This window comes from Taudactylus pleione, unplaced genomic scaffold (genome assembly GCF_031769625.1).
Source record: "Taudactylus pleione unplaced genomic scaffold, aTauple2 ptg000133l, whole genome shotgun sequence".
Classification (NCBI taxonomy): Eukaryota; Metazoa; Chordata; class Amphibia; order Anura; family Myobatrachidae; genus Taudactylus; species Taudactylus pleione.
Genome location: NW_028284535.1, coordinates 1,522,123 through 1,540,108, shown reverse-complemented (window position 1 = coordinate 1,540,108; position 17,986 = coordinate 1,522,123).

Genomic DNA, 17,986 nt, shown 5'->3' with positions numbered 1-17,986 from the left:
TTGTCAGCTGAAGCACTTCTGCTTTGGTCTATGGGCCTGATTCAGCAAAGTACGCAAGTGTATGCAGGCACGCACTCGGCCACTGCGAATATATGCTAATTAATGCATACACACGGCAACCGCAGCATAGGATGCAGACACCCAGCACTACACAATGCCGCCCACTTCTCTTTGCTCAAAGCCTGAGTAGTCCGCAAGACAGCGGAAACATCGAGAACCATCGGAACCATACGCACAATAGAGGATGACCTGATCTCGTGCAGGATTTTGGCCACTTCCTGCGTACATCGAGTCATCTGGCTGCATATGCCGCCGCACTGCCTTAATTATGCATGCCCCTATTACGGCGTCCCAACGTCCCACCAGCTCCCGTCACCACCCATAAACGGCACTTCCTGTCAATCAATGTCGGAATGGTCTGCGTACACACTGCGTGTAGCCTGCGTACCCTCACCTGCTTGCACTGGCTAGTTCGCGCACGCGCAGTGCGATGCATACGCAGTGCGAAAACATAGGCCGGGTGCGTGCGAATTCCTCTGCGATCCTTGCTGAATCAGGCCCTATGTCACAGTTAATAACCTTTCTGTACATAGTAACAGAAGTTTTGGTGCAGAGCAAAATGTGAACTTCCCTGATCAATCCATTTTTTTTTTCTATTATTAAACTGTATTTGCTAATTTGGTATCATTTGTATCAGTAATGTTACTTTAGAATGAAGATTACTGTCCCCGAGCCTTTTCCTTCTAATCCTGCCAGTTGTGGACCATCTCCAGTCACTTTCCCCTAGTTCTCTTCAGCTTGTCTTTCTCCAGCTCTCATATGTCTCTCCAGCGAGTCCAGCCCTAGTCCCCTTCTCTCTATCCCCAGTCCCCTTCTGTTTCTCCAGCTCCCTTCTGTCTCTCCAGCCATAGCCCCCTTCTGTCTCTCCATCCACAAACCATTGCTGTCCCTGCAGCCCCCAGTTTATCTCCAGTCCCCAAAGTGTCCCTCCAGTCCCCAGTGTATCTTCAGTAGCCACACTTACTTTTCTTTATGTCTTTTGAAGTTATGGCTGCCCACTACAGCTCCTCTCTTTCAGAGGTGCAGCACGTCATGATGTCACACGCGCTGCAATAAACAAACAAAAAAAACTATTGCATTGGCCACCACTGATGCAATAAAGCATTGCTACAGCCGCAGTGACTCCCCGGGTGGATCCCGTTGCCTGCGCTCTGCTGATCACTGCAGCAGCGAAGGCAGTGGTTAGCTATAGATTAATCTGTGGTAGGGATGTGCAGGCTCAGATAGGTTTGAATTTTCCCGCCAAGTTCGGATTTTTCCCACCAAAAATCGGGTCTCAGAAAGAGGCAAAACGTCATCTTTCATGGACAAACATCATCATTCCTGGACAAAAGGCCATGGTAGATGATGTTTGTCCATGAAAGATGACGTTTTGCCTCTTTCTGAGAACCGATTTTTGTCGGGAAAAATCCGAAGTTGGCGGGAAAATTCGAACCTATCCGAGCCTGCACATCCCTAATCTGTGGGCCCCTCTAGAACCTCGGGGCCCGGTACAGCTGTGCCCCTAATCTCCTCCTGTCACCGGGCCAGATGGTGACCATTGCACATGTTCTGGACGGACACCGTACACAATTAGAAGATAGATGATTATATTCTGAGGGGCAGTGAGGAGATAGTATATAATTATAAACCAATGTATATATTATATCTACTGCTATCTATACAGTAATCTCTATGCAGATGGTGGTAAGCTCCAGTAACAAGTATGATAGAACACACAGTGTTGTTAAAATAAACACAAAATGATATACAAATCACACAGTACACAATTATGTTCATTATGCAACACCCTGGAACTAATGTGCCCACTACCACCGCATATATGACGTTTCCTTAGAGCAGGGGTTCTCAAACTCGGTCCTCAGGACCCCCACACAGTTCACATTTTCCAGGTTACCCAGCAGGTGCACAGGTGTATTCATTACTCACTGACACATTTTAGAAGATCCACAGGTGGAGCTAATTATTTGACTTGTGATTGTGAGGAGACCTGGAAAACATGCACTGTGTGGGGGTCCTGAGGACCCAGTTTGAGAACCTGTGCCTTAGATCATGCACTTTAGTAGAAAAAAAACATACCACCTGCGTGTTGCGGTCCAATGCTGACTGTCTGTGAGAACACGTGTTGCTACCTGTGAATGTATGACTGTTGCAGTGTGAGAGGTGTGTGATTCCTGTCAGTTTATAGACATTATACTGCACCTGCTGGGATACAGCTACACAAACAGACCTGGGTCTCTATGGACTTTGACTCATATAATCAAATAACACCCTCTACGTCCTGCTCTCACATTGTGCTTCATTATCCTGGTAATTATTTCTGTAGAAACGGGTATTACAAGAAGCAATTCATTTCAGCTGTTACTCTACCATCAAAATACCTCCAATGTTTGTGTAATATATTTTACTTTATACTATAATTTAGGGAGATATACAGGGGTATTCAATATGAAACTAAAACTTCACCGTCTATGCGTGTCGAAGTTTTCGCCGCACATCGGAGCTTTTGCTGGTGAAAAAGTATCGTGCGCGCCCCCGATTATACCCGTATTCAATATGAAAACGGCACCCTGCGAATGTGAAATCAGCGAAATTTTTTGGGGGAAATCACCCTAACACCCCCAAAAAAGATGCACTGACATGGGGGATCACTCTGGATACCCCCGATTAGCCCTGCTGAAGGTTTTTGGGGTCTTTAAACGGGCTCAATAGCTGCTATTTTGGGGATTTGGGAAGGTGTTGAAGAATAGTATTTATAAGTTTCTTCTGCTGAAAATAAGTAGTCCCAGCAAATTTGGGGTACTTGAAAATGGGGGTGAGCATATTTATAAGTTGCTAAAGTGACGTTTTAAAAAAACGTGAAAAATCCACCTGCAGCAAACACCTGCAATGAAAAAAACACTTGGGGCATACTTGGGGACCCCACCAAGATTGTAGTTCGCTAGTTTTTAACTTTGTACCCCCCTTTTTTTTCGCCCCCAAAATGAAAGTGCTTTTTTGGGGGTCCTCTGAGGTATTTTTCAAAATTTTTTTGACACAGTATACCTTTGGGGGACTCTCTGAAGGTTGCAGGGTGGTTTCCAAAATGTTGCACCCGAAAACCCCAATTCTGCACTTTTTTTCACCACCCATTCATTGGTGATACTTTTTCGCAGCGTCGAATGCAATATACTTTTCGCACTGACGAAAAGTTTTGAAATTGAATACGGTGTAAAAGTAAAAGCGGCGAAAATGACGTCATCCGAGCAAAAACCTCGCAGAAACTACGTTTTTGCTCCATATTGAATACCCCTGAAAGGATGTATTGTATTAATATGCTTTATATCTTCTGTTCTAGTAATTAGATCAAAATGGAGCTTTGACCGGAGCAGCCATCTTGTAGCTACTGCCTACTGTATGATCTACTCCATGGCCCCACCTATAACTAGGACTAGCGTTTGCCTGCAGCTTCGCTTGCCCAGATGTCTGTTATTGCTCAGCTAAACTAATTTTACAAATTCAGTAGTGGCATCTAATATTGTGATGTATATTTGATATGTAGTATTTGTCTTGGTGCACCATCTACTGGATTGACATACTGCAACTTCATGAGTCGAAATAAGCTGTCTGATTAGTGCTTAACATATAGTTGGAGTTTCCTGTGAAATAGATCTTGAGATATATATATATATATATATATATATATCTATGTATTCTGTATGCATACATATATAATTGTTTGCATTCAAGATGTGCAATATATATATATGTGTATATATATATATATATATATATATATGTATATACATATAGTTATTTTGGACATGAGGAGCCTGTTCAAATTCCGATAAACTAGCTTTCTTGTCTCCATAGTTCATAAACAGTACCTAAAAGAATATTTGTCCCCAAAAACTTATATTTATATACATCTAGTAATTTTTGGCTTGAGGAGCCTGCACACTGCACGCGCCGAGTGTCAAGCGTCTGATTTTTCCTTTATTGCTCCTTTCCCTGATGTCACATGACATAATACATGAGATAATACATACCTCATTTTATTTCTAGGTGACTAAGTTATACAATGTTGAAAACACAATCCAAATTCATCCCGTAGTTTTTGCGTGATGCCGGAACGAACAGACAAACAAACAAAACTTCTGAAAACATTTTTTTGTCTCCATAGTTCATACACAGTCCCAAGGAGTACATTGCTCCAAAACCAGTTCCATGTACAGACACAACTATTACAAATTTAATATAAGTATAGATTTTAAAAGCCTCAAGGTCAGCCACTTTGTACAGACTAACATAAAGTCTACTTTATACACTCACCCATACTGTATAAACTCTGTGAGCGACTTTGCACAGACTTTAGTACGTGCTCTATTGCACAGAAGCCTAGGACAGAAACTTCCCCCATTATACTCACACTTACAGGTATGTCACCAAACAGGCCCCTTACAATTAATTACTAGAGATGTGCGGGTTCGGTTTTACTCGCAAGTTTGGATCAGTTCGGATTTATCTTATTGGCTATCCGGTTCTCACATGTTTTGTATAGCCAATAAGATAATTCCAAACTAATCTGAATTTGCCCTATTGTGGCGAAAAGAACCAAGTAAACCCGAACCCGCACATCTCTATTAATTACGCTGCAGCTGAGTAGCTTCAGAGACAAACCACATACAGTTAATTATACTGCAGCTGCGTAGCTGTACAAACAGAGGCGGGCCACTTACAATTAATTACTCTGCAGCTGGGTAGCTGCACGAACAGGCCACTTACAATTAATTACACAACTTTAGTAGCTGCAGGTACAAAGAAAGTATCCCACTGTAGTGACAGCTGAGCCAGGACCAACTGGCAGTGTGGCCACAGGGTATACGTTTAAGAAGCCGGCGGACGGAATGCCGACCGCCGGCTTCCACACAATTTAATCCCGACGAGGGACGAATGAGAGGCGCCTAAATTTAGACGCCTGTCATTTTACCGACGTCATCCCGATCGTGCGGATGCCGGGCGCCGCAGTGGACAGCCACGGGGAGGGGGAGGGTTGGGTTTAGGGCTCCCGGGGGGGACTTGGGGTTAGGAACCCCCCGGGAGGTTAGATTTAGGCTAGGAGGAGGGAGGGTTAGGGTTTGGCTCCCTTGGGGGGAGGTTAGGGTTAGGCACCCCCCGGGGGCTTAGGTTTAGGCGGCGGGGAAGGGGGGGTTAGGTTTAGGCACTTAGAGGGGGGATTAGGGTTAGGCACTGGGGGGAGGGGAGGTTGGGGGGAAAATAGGTTAGTTTATATTTACCTAGGGATGATCAGGATTTCCTCCTCTGTCGGCCAGCCTCTGTCGGGATTTGAACTGCCGGCCAGGGGTCCAGCGGTAATTCATACCGATTCCTGCCACAGAGAGTCCCGGTTACCTAGCAAACGTCAGGATCATTGACTATTGCAGCTGGCATGACACAGTGGGCCTAATTCAGACCCGCTCGCGAGCGCTGAGTGCTCGCAAGCGGGTCGATGTTGGCCCAGTGCGCATGCGCACGACGGACCCGTCGCTATGGGTCTTGTACCAAAGGGGGCATGTTGTCGATGGTGAGTGACAGCACGCCCCCTTTGGTGGGCGTGCCGGGGGTATGGCTGCCCAGACGGAGGCGTTCCTATGGGAACGTCTACCGTCTGGTGCCGGCCCCACTGTCATCACAAGTGATGTCAGTGGGCGTGCCTTCGGCTCTGATAGAGCCGAAAGCACTCCAGGGCTTGCGGCAATGAAACCCTACTACAAGGGTCTCGTCGCAAGCCCGATGGTCGCGATGGTTTTGACCATCGCGACCATCTTTTTGACCGCTCGCTATATAGCTGTGGGTGGTCGCCCACAGCTATGCGAGTGGCCAGGAGGCCGCTCTAAAAAAGAGAAGGATGGCCCTGATTCAGAACTAGCGCTCTGTCAGAGCGTCCGGCTCTGAATCAGGGCCAGTGTCCCGGACGCTTAGCAATGACCAGGACCCGCCAGATCTGTGAGCCACTGGGCAGCTCCTGTCTGGTTCCTGTTTCGAAGTGTTTTTTATAACTAGAATTTATAACTGGGATTTTGATTTATGCCTCTGGACAGGAATATAGAACCCTGTAAAGAAAGGACCAGCTAAACCAAAGGCTTCTAAAAGAATGAACATGAAGGAGCATGAAGTGTGATCAAAGGCCTTTTCCACGTCCAAGGATAATATTACCATAGGAGTTTGCTTTTTTCATAGCTGTGTAAATTAAAAAAATTGTTGTCTTTCGGGCATGAAGCCCACTTGGTCTGGGTGAACCATGAAGTGTAAATATGTGTTTAATCCATTAGCTAAGAACTTGCTATAAATCTTAAACTCTGTACTGACGAGTGATATGGGCTTATAATAACTAGCACATGAGTTACAATCGCTGCCTTTTATGAATGAGAGTCATTTGCAACTCTAATGTTGAGTGGGAGATAGGAAGGGTTTCAAGGAAGATCATGTGAGTGAGGAATTAAAAAGTATTACCAAAATTATTATAATATTGAGTCCAACTGGAGCAGGAATTTCCTAGGTTTTAGTGATTTTGAGATGAAAGATTGTCCAATGGCTGAAAATCCCATGGGAGACGAATGCGTTAATGCCATCAATCAGAAGATTAAAAGAATATTTTTGTTTTCTCATATGTCTTATGAGGCTTAGGGTGTGGGAGCTTGTATAAGGATCTGTAATAAATGTGCAAAGGTTTCCTTGAGGGTGTCACTGTCCTGTGTCAAGGAATCTTGGTTATTGTTTATGGGAGAGATTCTGTTTCTGGTGACTAATAACTGGAAGTGTGACAACCTTATTCTTTTCAGAATATTGATCCTTACTCCACTTCAGTGACTCCTCTCTTTGTTAGCTTGGTTCAGGTGGAGTTCACATCTTAATTTAGTAAATTCAAATGTTCAAGCCTGACAGTGGCCAGTTTTCTGAAGGGATGGTCAGTCTTCTTACGGGATGGTCAGTCGTCTGATGGGATGGACAGTCTTCTGAAGGGATGGACAGTCTTCTGAAGGGATGGACTGTCTTCTGAAGGGATGGGTAGTCTTCTGATGGGATGGGTAGTCTTCTGAAGGGATGGGTAGTCTTTCGATGGAATGGACAGTCTCCAGACAGGATGGGCCCTCTTCCGAAGGGATGGACAGTCTTCTGTTGGGATGGGCAGTCTTCTGAAGGTATGGACAGTCATTTAAAGGGATGGTTAGTCTTCTGAAGGAATGAACAGTGTTTTTAAAGGATGGTTAGCCCTCTGATGGGATGGGCAGTCTTCTGACAGGATGGGAAGTCTTCTGAAGGAATACGTAGTCTGCTCATGGGATGGACAGTCTACTGACAGGATGGGCACTCTTCTGAAGCAATGGGCTGTCTTCTGATGGGATGGACTGTCTTCTGAAGGGATGGACTGTCTTCTGAAGGGATGGGTAGTCTTCTGAAGGGATGGGTAGTCTTTCGATGGAATGGACAGTCTCCAGACAGGATGGGCCCTCTTCTGAAGGGATGGACAGTCTTCTGTTGGGATGGGCAGTCTTCTGAAGGTATGGACAGTCATTTAAGGGGATGGTTAGTCTTCTGAAGGAATGAACAGTGTTTTTAAAGGATGGTTAGTCCTCTGATGGGATGGGCAGTCTTCTGACAGGATGGGAAGGCTTCTGAGGAATATGTAGTCAGCTCATGGGATGGACAGTCTCCTGACAGGATGGGCACTCTTCTGAAGCAATGGGCTGTCTTCTGATGGGATGGGCAGTCTTCTGATCGGATGACCAGTTTTCTGAAGGGATGGACTGTCTTCTGAAGGGATGGGCAGGTTTTTGAAGGATTGGGCAGTCTTCTGAAGGGATGGACAGTTTTCTGATGGGATGGGCAGTCTTCTGAAGGGATGGGTAGTCTTCCATTGGGATGGACAGTCTCCAGACAGGATGGGCCCTCTTCCGAAGGAATGGACACTCCTCTGTTGGGATGGGCAGTCTTCTGAAGGTATGAACATTGTTTTTAAAGGATGGTTAGTCTTCTGATATGATGGGCAGTCTTCTGACAGGATGGGAAGTCTTCCGAAGGAATATGTAGTCTTCTCATGGGATGGACAGTCTCCTGACAGGATGGGCACTCTTCTGAAGTGATGGGCTGTCTTCTGATGGGATGGGCAGTCTTCTGATGGGATGGACAGTTTTCTGAAGGGATGGCCAGTCTTCTGAACGGATGGGCAGGTTTTTGAAGGATTGGGCAGTCTTCTGAAGGGATGGACAGTTTTCTGATGGGATGGGCTATCTTCTGATGGGATGGGCAGTCTACAGATGGGATGGACAGTCTCTTGACATCATGGGCCCTCTTCCAAAGGGATGGATAGTCTTCTGATGGGATGGACAGTCTTCTGAAGGAATGGACAGTCTTTTTAAGAAATGGTTAGTCTTCTGAAGGAATGAACAGTGTTTTTAAAGGATGTTTAGTCTTCTGATAGGATGGGCACTCTTCTGAAGGAATGTGTAGAGTTGTCATGGGATGGACAGTATCCTGACAGGATGGGCACTCTTCCGAAGGGATGGGCAGTCTTCTTTGATGGGATGGGCAGTCTTCTGATGGGATGACCAGTCTTCTGAAGGAATGGACAGTCTTCTGAAGGACTGGACAGTCTTTTTAAGGGTTGGGTAGTCTTCTGAAGGGATGGGCAGCCCTCTGAAGTTATTCTAGATAGATGGTGTCCTTAATGAGCTTCTCACTCTTCTGTATTTTTTTCTTTCCGATTGAACTATGGATATTAGTTTACCATAATTAAATCTTTAGGCACTTTTAAAATGATGGTTATGGGACATTCAATCAGCAGTATATTAGTGTTTGGGGTGAAATAAGTGTCGGTTCTATATCTATAATAATCTTGGGGATTTGTAAATGGGAGTTGTTAGGTCTCCAGGAGTAGAGAGTGTTGTCAGCAGTCAGACGTTTTATGGACATATCTCAGCATTCTCTGAAGTCTCCATTTAGGAATCCAGCATAACAGTGCAGTCAGATGCCTGTAAGTCAGGGATTTTTTATAATTTTATTTTAGCAGAAATTTAAATTGAATGTACAGTGTCTCTCAGGTCTGCTTTAGTTTCCTCCATCTCGGTCTGTCTTTAAGATGGGAGACAGGTGTGTTCCTGTGAGAGGATGGATCCTGGTCAGAACGCAAGTATTGTTGTAGCTCGTTATACTGGATTTTTCGGACTTTGCACTGTACTGTGTATACTTATTCCTTTTCTCCATAAAAGCACTGATCCTGCGTTGAACGCTTCTGTAAAAACAGACGCATCTCCCATTTTCAAGTCGACTGTGCATGTGTCTAAATTGCAAAACGCGATGTGCCCATGTACCGCACAATGTGTCCAAACTCGCAAGTGGGTGCATGAAGTAGGCGTTTCTGGGCGGCGACTATCGAGATGCACGGAGCGACTATTTCTCTCGGTAGTGTCATGGGAGGGTCAGTTGCAACTGCGAACGTTAGAACAGTGGGCGGGGTAGGCTTGCACTTTCAGACGCACAGATTTGTGACTTTGGGGTAGATGTTCTAAGCTTTGAAGTGAGATAAAGTGGGGAGAGATAAAGTACAAACCAATCAGCCCCTAACACGCACAGCCTGTAAAATTACAGTTAGGAGCCGATTGGTTAGTACTTTATCGCTCTCCAAGACTTTTGTCGCGTATCCACTAGACAATATAATGAACAATTGAACGATAGCGATATCGTTATCATTCAATCGTTCATTATATCATGCAGTGGACATTGAGCCCACACTGAACGATGTATATCGTTCAGTGCCCGCACCCTCCTTCATCCCCGAACCTGCACAACGTGACGATATCGTATAACCTGGAACATCACGGCTAATGGATTCTACCAACTTTTAAACTCTCTGGGCAACAGTGATTATAGTAAATATCTTCTTCAATAAAAGTTTAACAATTCTGGATTTTACAGCTTTTTCATAAATATAGATTATAATTGTAATATAAAATATAACTTGCTTTCCAAATACTGAGTGCTGCTGCTCTACGTTCTGATCACAACTGCCGGTTTTTAGACAGAAGAACTCGCTGTTGTTGGTCGGCCACAATTACTGTAGGTGTTGGTTAACCCTTTCTACGCCCCAGGTGCTCACACAGAGAATAGAAGCATGTTTGTTATAAGCACCCACCCACTCATCACGACAACCTGCCAAGAAGCTACAATTTGAGCTGTCAGAGCGAGCGGGGAGGGACTCATCCAGCCCGTCTCTGTTTGCTCTGCAGTATGTCTGGATCTGTATATGATGATCCGCTGCTCATCTGCTGGGAGGCTGTAGCGTTTCACTAGGAACTGCACAATATTGTGTGGGATAATTGTTTCTTCCAAAGATCCGTCACGATTTAGAACAAAAAAAAAAAACAACAACAGCAACAACAAAAAAAAAGGAAAAAAGCAAATCTACAAGCTCCCGATCATGCTATAGACTGGAGATAACTCAGTGTGGATGGCTCCGGACATTACTTCAGTCGATCTAGATTCTGTGAAGTACAGATTTTCCAAAGCACTTATATCCTTTTCCAGTGGTGACGGTCGGCACAAGAGATTGCGGGACCTGGTTTGAGGGGGCGTAACCAAACATTTTGGGGCGTGGCCACATCAGGAATTTCAGCCCCAGCTTTGAAGATGTTTTGCCGTAGCACTGTCGAAGGGGGCATAGCTTCACTATTTTGGGGGAGCGGCTTCACCTCTTTGGCCCGTGCTTAAGATGTCGTTAACAAATTGCTATTCGCTGTGATCTATGAATATTTTATTGCCGTGGTACCTGAGTGTTACTGAGTTGCCATGGCAGGGTGATTAGATTTATGTTTTGCTCTGGAGTTATCCTGTCGGATCTGCTGGACATACCCCGGGGCACAGGACTAGGGCTACCAGTTGGCCAGGATGGCACTTGCCAGGGGTGCAGTCTCAGGCTCCCACAAAGTTTAACACCTGACCGCCCATCTCCGGGGAAGGCTGTCTGCAATTAGGGTCCAACGAGGCAACACAACTGAGGCGTGTGTAAGAGCACACGGACCCCTACATACGCTACTGCCCAGCATATGTGTAGAACTGTAAATCTAGTTCGAGCTTCCAGTTACACTGATAATAAACAAAAAAATATATAAACAAAAAGCCACTGATCATTCTATATAGTGGTAGATATTACAAATATATTATATCTACTTTCCTCCCCCTCCCAAAATGTACTTGCAGAAACTGGCCCAGTGAACGATAAGCCAACTCGGCAATGTTTTTCTTCATTAACACCGGTGATAATCGGCAAAAAAAACAAAAAACAAAGTGCTTATCACTGCTATCAGGGCACCGATGAGGCTGTGATCTGCGTTTCCCGCTGACACGACTTTGTGCCGCAGAGATCAGGTGAATAAATCAGGTGCCGGACATGACGTGAGCTAGTAACCAAATCCTCTAACGGCAAACATGAGCCAGCTGCTCTCCGCTATAAGGAAGCAAAGCTCAGTGATTTAAATACATCCTGGCATAAGTGAGATTACAAAGGCACATAATCAGATAGACGCTTGTGGCAGCTTCCCAGGTGTTTGTTCTCCTGCACCAGATACATAATGAATGTTGGAGTATAGGGAAAAGCTGAAAGGAACGAACCTCAGTTCAGACTCATCTGTTTATGCAATGAAAAATCAAACAGTATGATAGATGATCACATTATTCACATACACATATGTGACCTGGGGAGCTAATTCAGCAGAGGATGGAATTGCAAAGCTGCACGCAGGCTATAGATATGATGTATGCACACAGGCTATAGATATGATGTATGCACACAGGCTATAGCTATGATGTATGCACACAGGCTATAGATATGATGTATGCACAAAGGCTATAGATATGATGTATGCACACAGGCTATAGATATGATGTATGCACACAGGCTATAGCTATGATGTATGCACACAGGCTATAGATATGATGTATGCACACAGGCTATAGATATGATGTATGCACACAGGCTATAGATTAGGGATGTGCAGGCTCGGATAGGTTCGAGTTTGCACGTTGAGTTCGGATTTTTCCCTCCAAAAATACGGAACTCAGAAAGAGGCAAAACGTCATCTTGCATGGACGAACATCATCATTCCTGGACAAAAGTCCAGGAATGATGATGTTCGTCTATGCAAGATGACGTTTTGCCTAACGTCATCTTGCATGGACGAACATCATCATTCCTGGACAAAAGTCCAGGAATGATGATGTTCGTCTATGCAAGATGATGTTTTGCCTCTTTCTGAGTTCCGTTTTTTTGGAGGGAAAAATCCGAACTCAACGTGCAAACTCGAACCTATCCGAGCCTGCACATCCCTACTATAGATATGATGTATGCACACAGGCTATAGCTATGATGTATGCACACAGGCTATAGATATGATGTATGCACGCAGGCTATAGATAGTGTATGATGTATGCACGCAGGCTATAGATACTGTATGATGTATGCACGCAGGCTATAGATACTGTATGATGTATGCACACAGGCAGCTTCGCAATTCCGTCCTTGCAATTGTGCAAATGCAGCAGAAGGTGTCTGACACCCTCTGCTGCATTTGCGATCCCAGCACTGCAAACCGAGGTTGCAGGCTGGGATTACCATCAACGGTGCCGGCCAGCTGAGTAAGCCTCAGCTTACGCAGGCTGGCCAGCTTGCGAGGCCAGGAAACTGTGTCCGGGGACGCAGCCCTTGGCCTTGCCACTCCAGGAAAATTGGGAATCTGCTTCAATATTGCACTTACGTGCAATGCTGAATCAGCCCTTGGGTGCGATATTAGCTCTCATGATCGCATTGCAGTATTTGATCATATTAGCCAAATGTATTACAGAGCACCCGCAGGGACAGGGGCCGTCCCTGCGATCTATCTGGAATGAAGTGACCATGTCAGGGTCCTCGTCACTCCTGTGCTAGGACTTCTGGAGCTTGGTAAATCCGACACCATTGCGGCTGCTGTCGGATATGGAGGAACAGCAACATATATCGGAGACATCTGCTGCTGCCCCCCCATAATACATCTTAGGGATACTAATTATTTGCAGTTATCCCCCGAAAACTGGTGTTTTCTGGAAGTATTCCGCAAATAGTTAATGATAAATGGGCCCCTATATATCAAGAAACACGACTAAGCAGCTCAAGTCATTCACTGCGATTTGTGACAGCAAAAGCTAAACTATTGGAGCAGTTTACTATTGCTTCTGTGCTAGGACAGCTACTCCAATATTATACAGCTGTCCAACAAAGCCTGACACAGGGGCGTATCTACCCATTGGCCAGGATGGCACTCGCCAGGGGCGCCAGCCAAAGGGCCATCAGCAGCCAATGGGTGGACTACCCCAGGGGCTTGAACTAGTCCCCCAGACCCCACAAGTGGAGGGCAAACCGCAGTGATAGCGGTCTGCCCTACACAGTAACAAACAGACAGCCGCCAGTGGCGGCTGTGTGTTTGTTATAGCAGCCAGCCAATGAGATTCAGACAGACTCTCATTGGCTGCTGCGTCCACGGATGGAGCCGGCTGGAGCTCACTCATGAGCTCCAGCTTTCGTCTCCCCCCGCAGCGGGTGATGGGAGAGATGTCCCATCCCATAGTGCAGAGCGAGAGCGGGTCCGGAGGAGGGGACAGCGGTCGTCGGCAGAAGCGGGGGTGGGGGTCAGGTAAGTTGCTTTTTTTTTTTTTTTCTGTGAGTGTTTTTTTTTTCTGGCACAGCACGGGGGGGGGTGTCTACTAGGGGGCACTGAATAGGGGGTGGCCACTACTAGAGGCACTGTATAGGGGGGCCGCTACTGGGGGTATGTTATGGGGGGGAATGTCCGCTACTGGGGGCACTGTATAGGGGGGGCCACTACTGGGGGTAACATTATTGGGGGGATGGCCACTGCTGGGGGCACTGTATAGGTGGGGCCACTACAGGGGGCACATTATGGGGGGGTGGCCGCTACTGGGGGTACTGTATAGGAGTCTACTACTGGGGCACTGTATAGGGGGGACTACTACTGAGGGCACTGCATAGGGTGGAATACTACTGGGGCACTGCATTGAGGGGACTACTACTGGGGGCACTGCATAGGGGGACTACTACTGGGGGGACTTCCTGAAATTATGGGGGGAGGGGGGTGCCAGTCCATTACCTTGGGGGCGCTCGGATCCCTAGATACACCCCTGCCTGACATCTCTACATGGTCGCTGCAAATGGTAGCGTCAGGAGCTTCCACTGCCGGCTTCCATCCTGCGTGCGCACTGTGAGAGCCTGGCTAAGCTGAGGGATACAAATGAATCCCTCTGTGCACTTAGTAAAGTTCCAGGATTTTTTCATTATCCGAGGTTGATAACTAGCACAACCGCATCATCACCATATACTGCACGATGACTTGGTTGTGCTCTTTTACTTCTACTTATGCAGGAAACAGCGGAGGTATACTTGCCAACATTCTAGCTGCCCCCACCGGGGAGGTGAGCCGGCTCTGCAGAGCGGGGTGGTGTGATGTAGCATATGGGGTTGTGGCCAGAGACTTTACCGGGCATTAGGGACAGCGGGGGGCGTGACCTGCACAATAGGAGATTAGCGGCATTGTGAAGCAGGGGGCGGGACCATGATGACACGTTTCGCCATGTATTGCATCCTCGCCTCCCCACTGCGGGGTTGTGTGTGCGGGGGGGGGGGGGCTTGATATGAAGACAGGTGACAGACGGCCGGGAGACCCCCTGCCATTCCGGGAGAATAGACAAGTATGGCGTTAGCATTCATGAATAGGATCGGAAATTAAAATGGTGTTAATTGTGTATACATTAACAATAGCATCTTCATGATTATCGGGGCAAGGATGTTGATAATTAGTCCCTTTTAGTGACTTATACAACAGCAGGAGCAAACTTCGCTTTTATCAGACAACAGTATATTATGATTTAACTACCCGCCATCTCTCCCGCCATGCAGGAGTCGGGAGAGTGGTACCGGGATGTGTATAGTACATCGGGAGCCAGAGATGGGAAATGGGGGAGTCCTCAACCGAAATGTATAGTAGTGAATATAAAATAAGTGTGTGTGTGGTGGGGGTGAAATTAAATATATATTTTTTCAATTATAAAGCAGAAGAAGAGCTAGACCTAAAGGATGATGGCTTTTGCGATTAATATTAGTGCCGCTATAAATTTCGAGGTCAAACACGCAGCTAATCGAACTATCGCTTAGTAAATCTAGCCCGAAGACTTAATAACAACAAATTGCAATTGCATCTTATCATCGTTTGTGAGATATGAATGATAAAATAGAAATAGCTTTAAGGGAAATTGTCCTATAAATGTTTTCCGTATGCTGCATATGTACAGGGAAATGTGGCGAGCCTATAAATATTCGAATGCTTGAATACGCTTGAGAAGATATAAGCACACTGTTTTTTATTTTGGTACAGTACTAGTTAGAGCTGATTTTGTTGTTGGTTTATAATTGGTAGAGATCAGTTGCCAATTATTATCGGTTAGCCTATTAGCTGCCCCGTCGAGGCGGGGTTTAGCAGTGGTATATTAGGGCTGGAGGAGGAGTCAACTGCCTCTTTCCAGTTTGTGATCCCACCCAGCATATTGAGAATTTGGTTTGTACCAATATTTATTGATATTGGTTTTGTACCAATATTTATTGAAATTGGTTTTGTACCAATATTTATTCATTGTGAGAAATTGGTTTGTACCAATATTTATTGGTTGGTTTGTACCAATATGTGTTCGTTGGAGTATATTATGTTCTTTTCTTGAACAGGTGAGGCGCAGCAGGCGGAAGCAATTTAGCGCAGCAGAGCTTGGCTAGCATTCCCCCTTTGAGAGAGGCGAGTCGGTTACTACTTTAGGGGGGAACCAGGTCTTCATCCTAGGGAGGGACCAGCACTGTGCTAATTAAGGGGAGGTGGTACTACCCAGGATGGCTTGCGCACGGGGCGGAAAACTCCACCCCATTTTTTGGTAAAGCGAATAATTATTATGAGCTGTAGACCGAGGTAGCACTGCTTTTTCACCACCAGGACTATTAATTCAACTCTAATCTGATCTAAATAAATTTGGCTGTGACCTTTATTTTCCAATTCTATAAAGTTGACAGTGTCTTATTTATTAGTTAAGTTAAGCTTAAGAGTGGTGTTTAAAATAATAATACTATGGGTGACTTATGTTACCGTAGTAGCTCTTTGTTGCTGTTATCAGTACTTTGGAAGTTTCTCTTTTGCTGTATCCTGTACATTGTCCTGATCTCTCCATCCAGCCAGGAGTCAGAAGTCACATTCCTGCTGTAAACGTTCTATAAGCTCCCCAGAATTCCCCACAGCCTGGCCGCAGAGAGAACCTGATCGCCCAGCCGCACATTTTACCTATTAGCTTGGAAGCTGTGGAATTTGGTTAAAGGAAACAGTCCGATTTCCTTCCACACCCAAAAAAGGGTGTTCTTATATATATTTATATGCACTCAGTATACACCGCCGCCTACGTCTGCACTGCGAGCATTCTACTGACTGTATACTGAATATAATGGCTGTCATTACTTTTCAGCAATACATCGTGGGTGGGAGGGTGACATATAGTTCATTCCATCTTTCATATTGCTAACACGTGAATTATTATACATTGCATACAGTATAAGCCATATACAGGGACACACGTTATAAATGCAAAGTTGTTCTATCAAACTGTGGGTTAGCGCAACATTCTGTAGAACACTTTTTTTCTTATTTCTTATATATATACTGTAGTGTTACTGAACATTAAAGAATCACATATACATTTAGATCATTGGAGTCTATTTACTAAGCCTTGGATGGAATTAAAGTGAATGGAGATAAAGTACCAACCAATCAGTTCCTAACTGCCATGTCACAGGCTGTGTTTGAAAAATGACAGTTAGGAGCTGGTTGGTAGGTACCTTATCTCTGTCCACTTTATCGCCACCCAAGGCTTAGTAAATAGACCCCATTATGTGGTAAAAATGGTATAGCACAATATACGAGCAGGGCCCTCTAACCTGATTGTTAACACCCAGTGTGGTTTTATCACTATGGGGCCTATATATAATCGGGATGTGTTTTTTCTGCTGGTGATATGTAAAAAAAAAAGTGAACAAAATAATAGTAATAAAAGTACAGTATACATACCTCCCAACTGTCTTGACTTAGATGGATCAGTCTCCACTCTAGTTGCCTGCCTCACCATCCTACCAGGACATTAGGCTAATAGTGCCCTGAGCAATGTAGGGTGCATTTACGGAAAGGGTGTGCAGTTGACACAATACAATAACTCCACCAGCTGTACTATTGTTCCTGCTGATTAAGTACAATCGTTGTAGCTGTCCCAATACCCCTAGTGGCTGTTCTGTTGTCGCTCCAAATTAAGTACAATCATTGTGTTAGGAAGGAACCTGTGTTTGTGGGCACAGGAACTGGGACCACTGTACGGATGAGACTGATATGAGTGATGACTGTGTAAGTGGTGTTTAACTGGGGTTGGGTACTGGATTGCGACACACGGGATCCCGGCGGTCAGAACCCCGATGCCGGCATCCCGACACTTGTTGGTCAATATGCTAACCCTCCCCTCTCCCTACCCTAACCCTCCCTCCCTGGTGCCTGACCATAACCTCCCCCCTATTGCCTAAACCTAAGTTCCCCATACCCTAAACCTAACCAGGGGCATTTCTAGAAAGGAGGGGGCCCGTGTGCAGTCTCCGCCATGGGCCCCCTACTCTCCGCCCGGCAGCGCACTGAGCTGTGCGCGGCCAGCGACGGTTATAGACTCTGGGCACTAGAGTCTATAGTGTATGCACAGGTCACCGGTAAAATGGCCGCGGCGGCCATTTTCCCTGTACTGCGCATGCGCAAACGACGGTAAAATAGCCGTCGCTGCC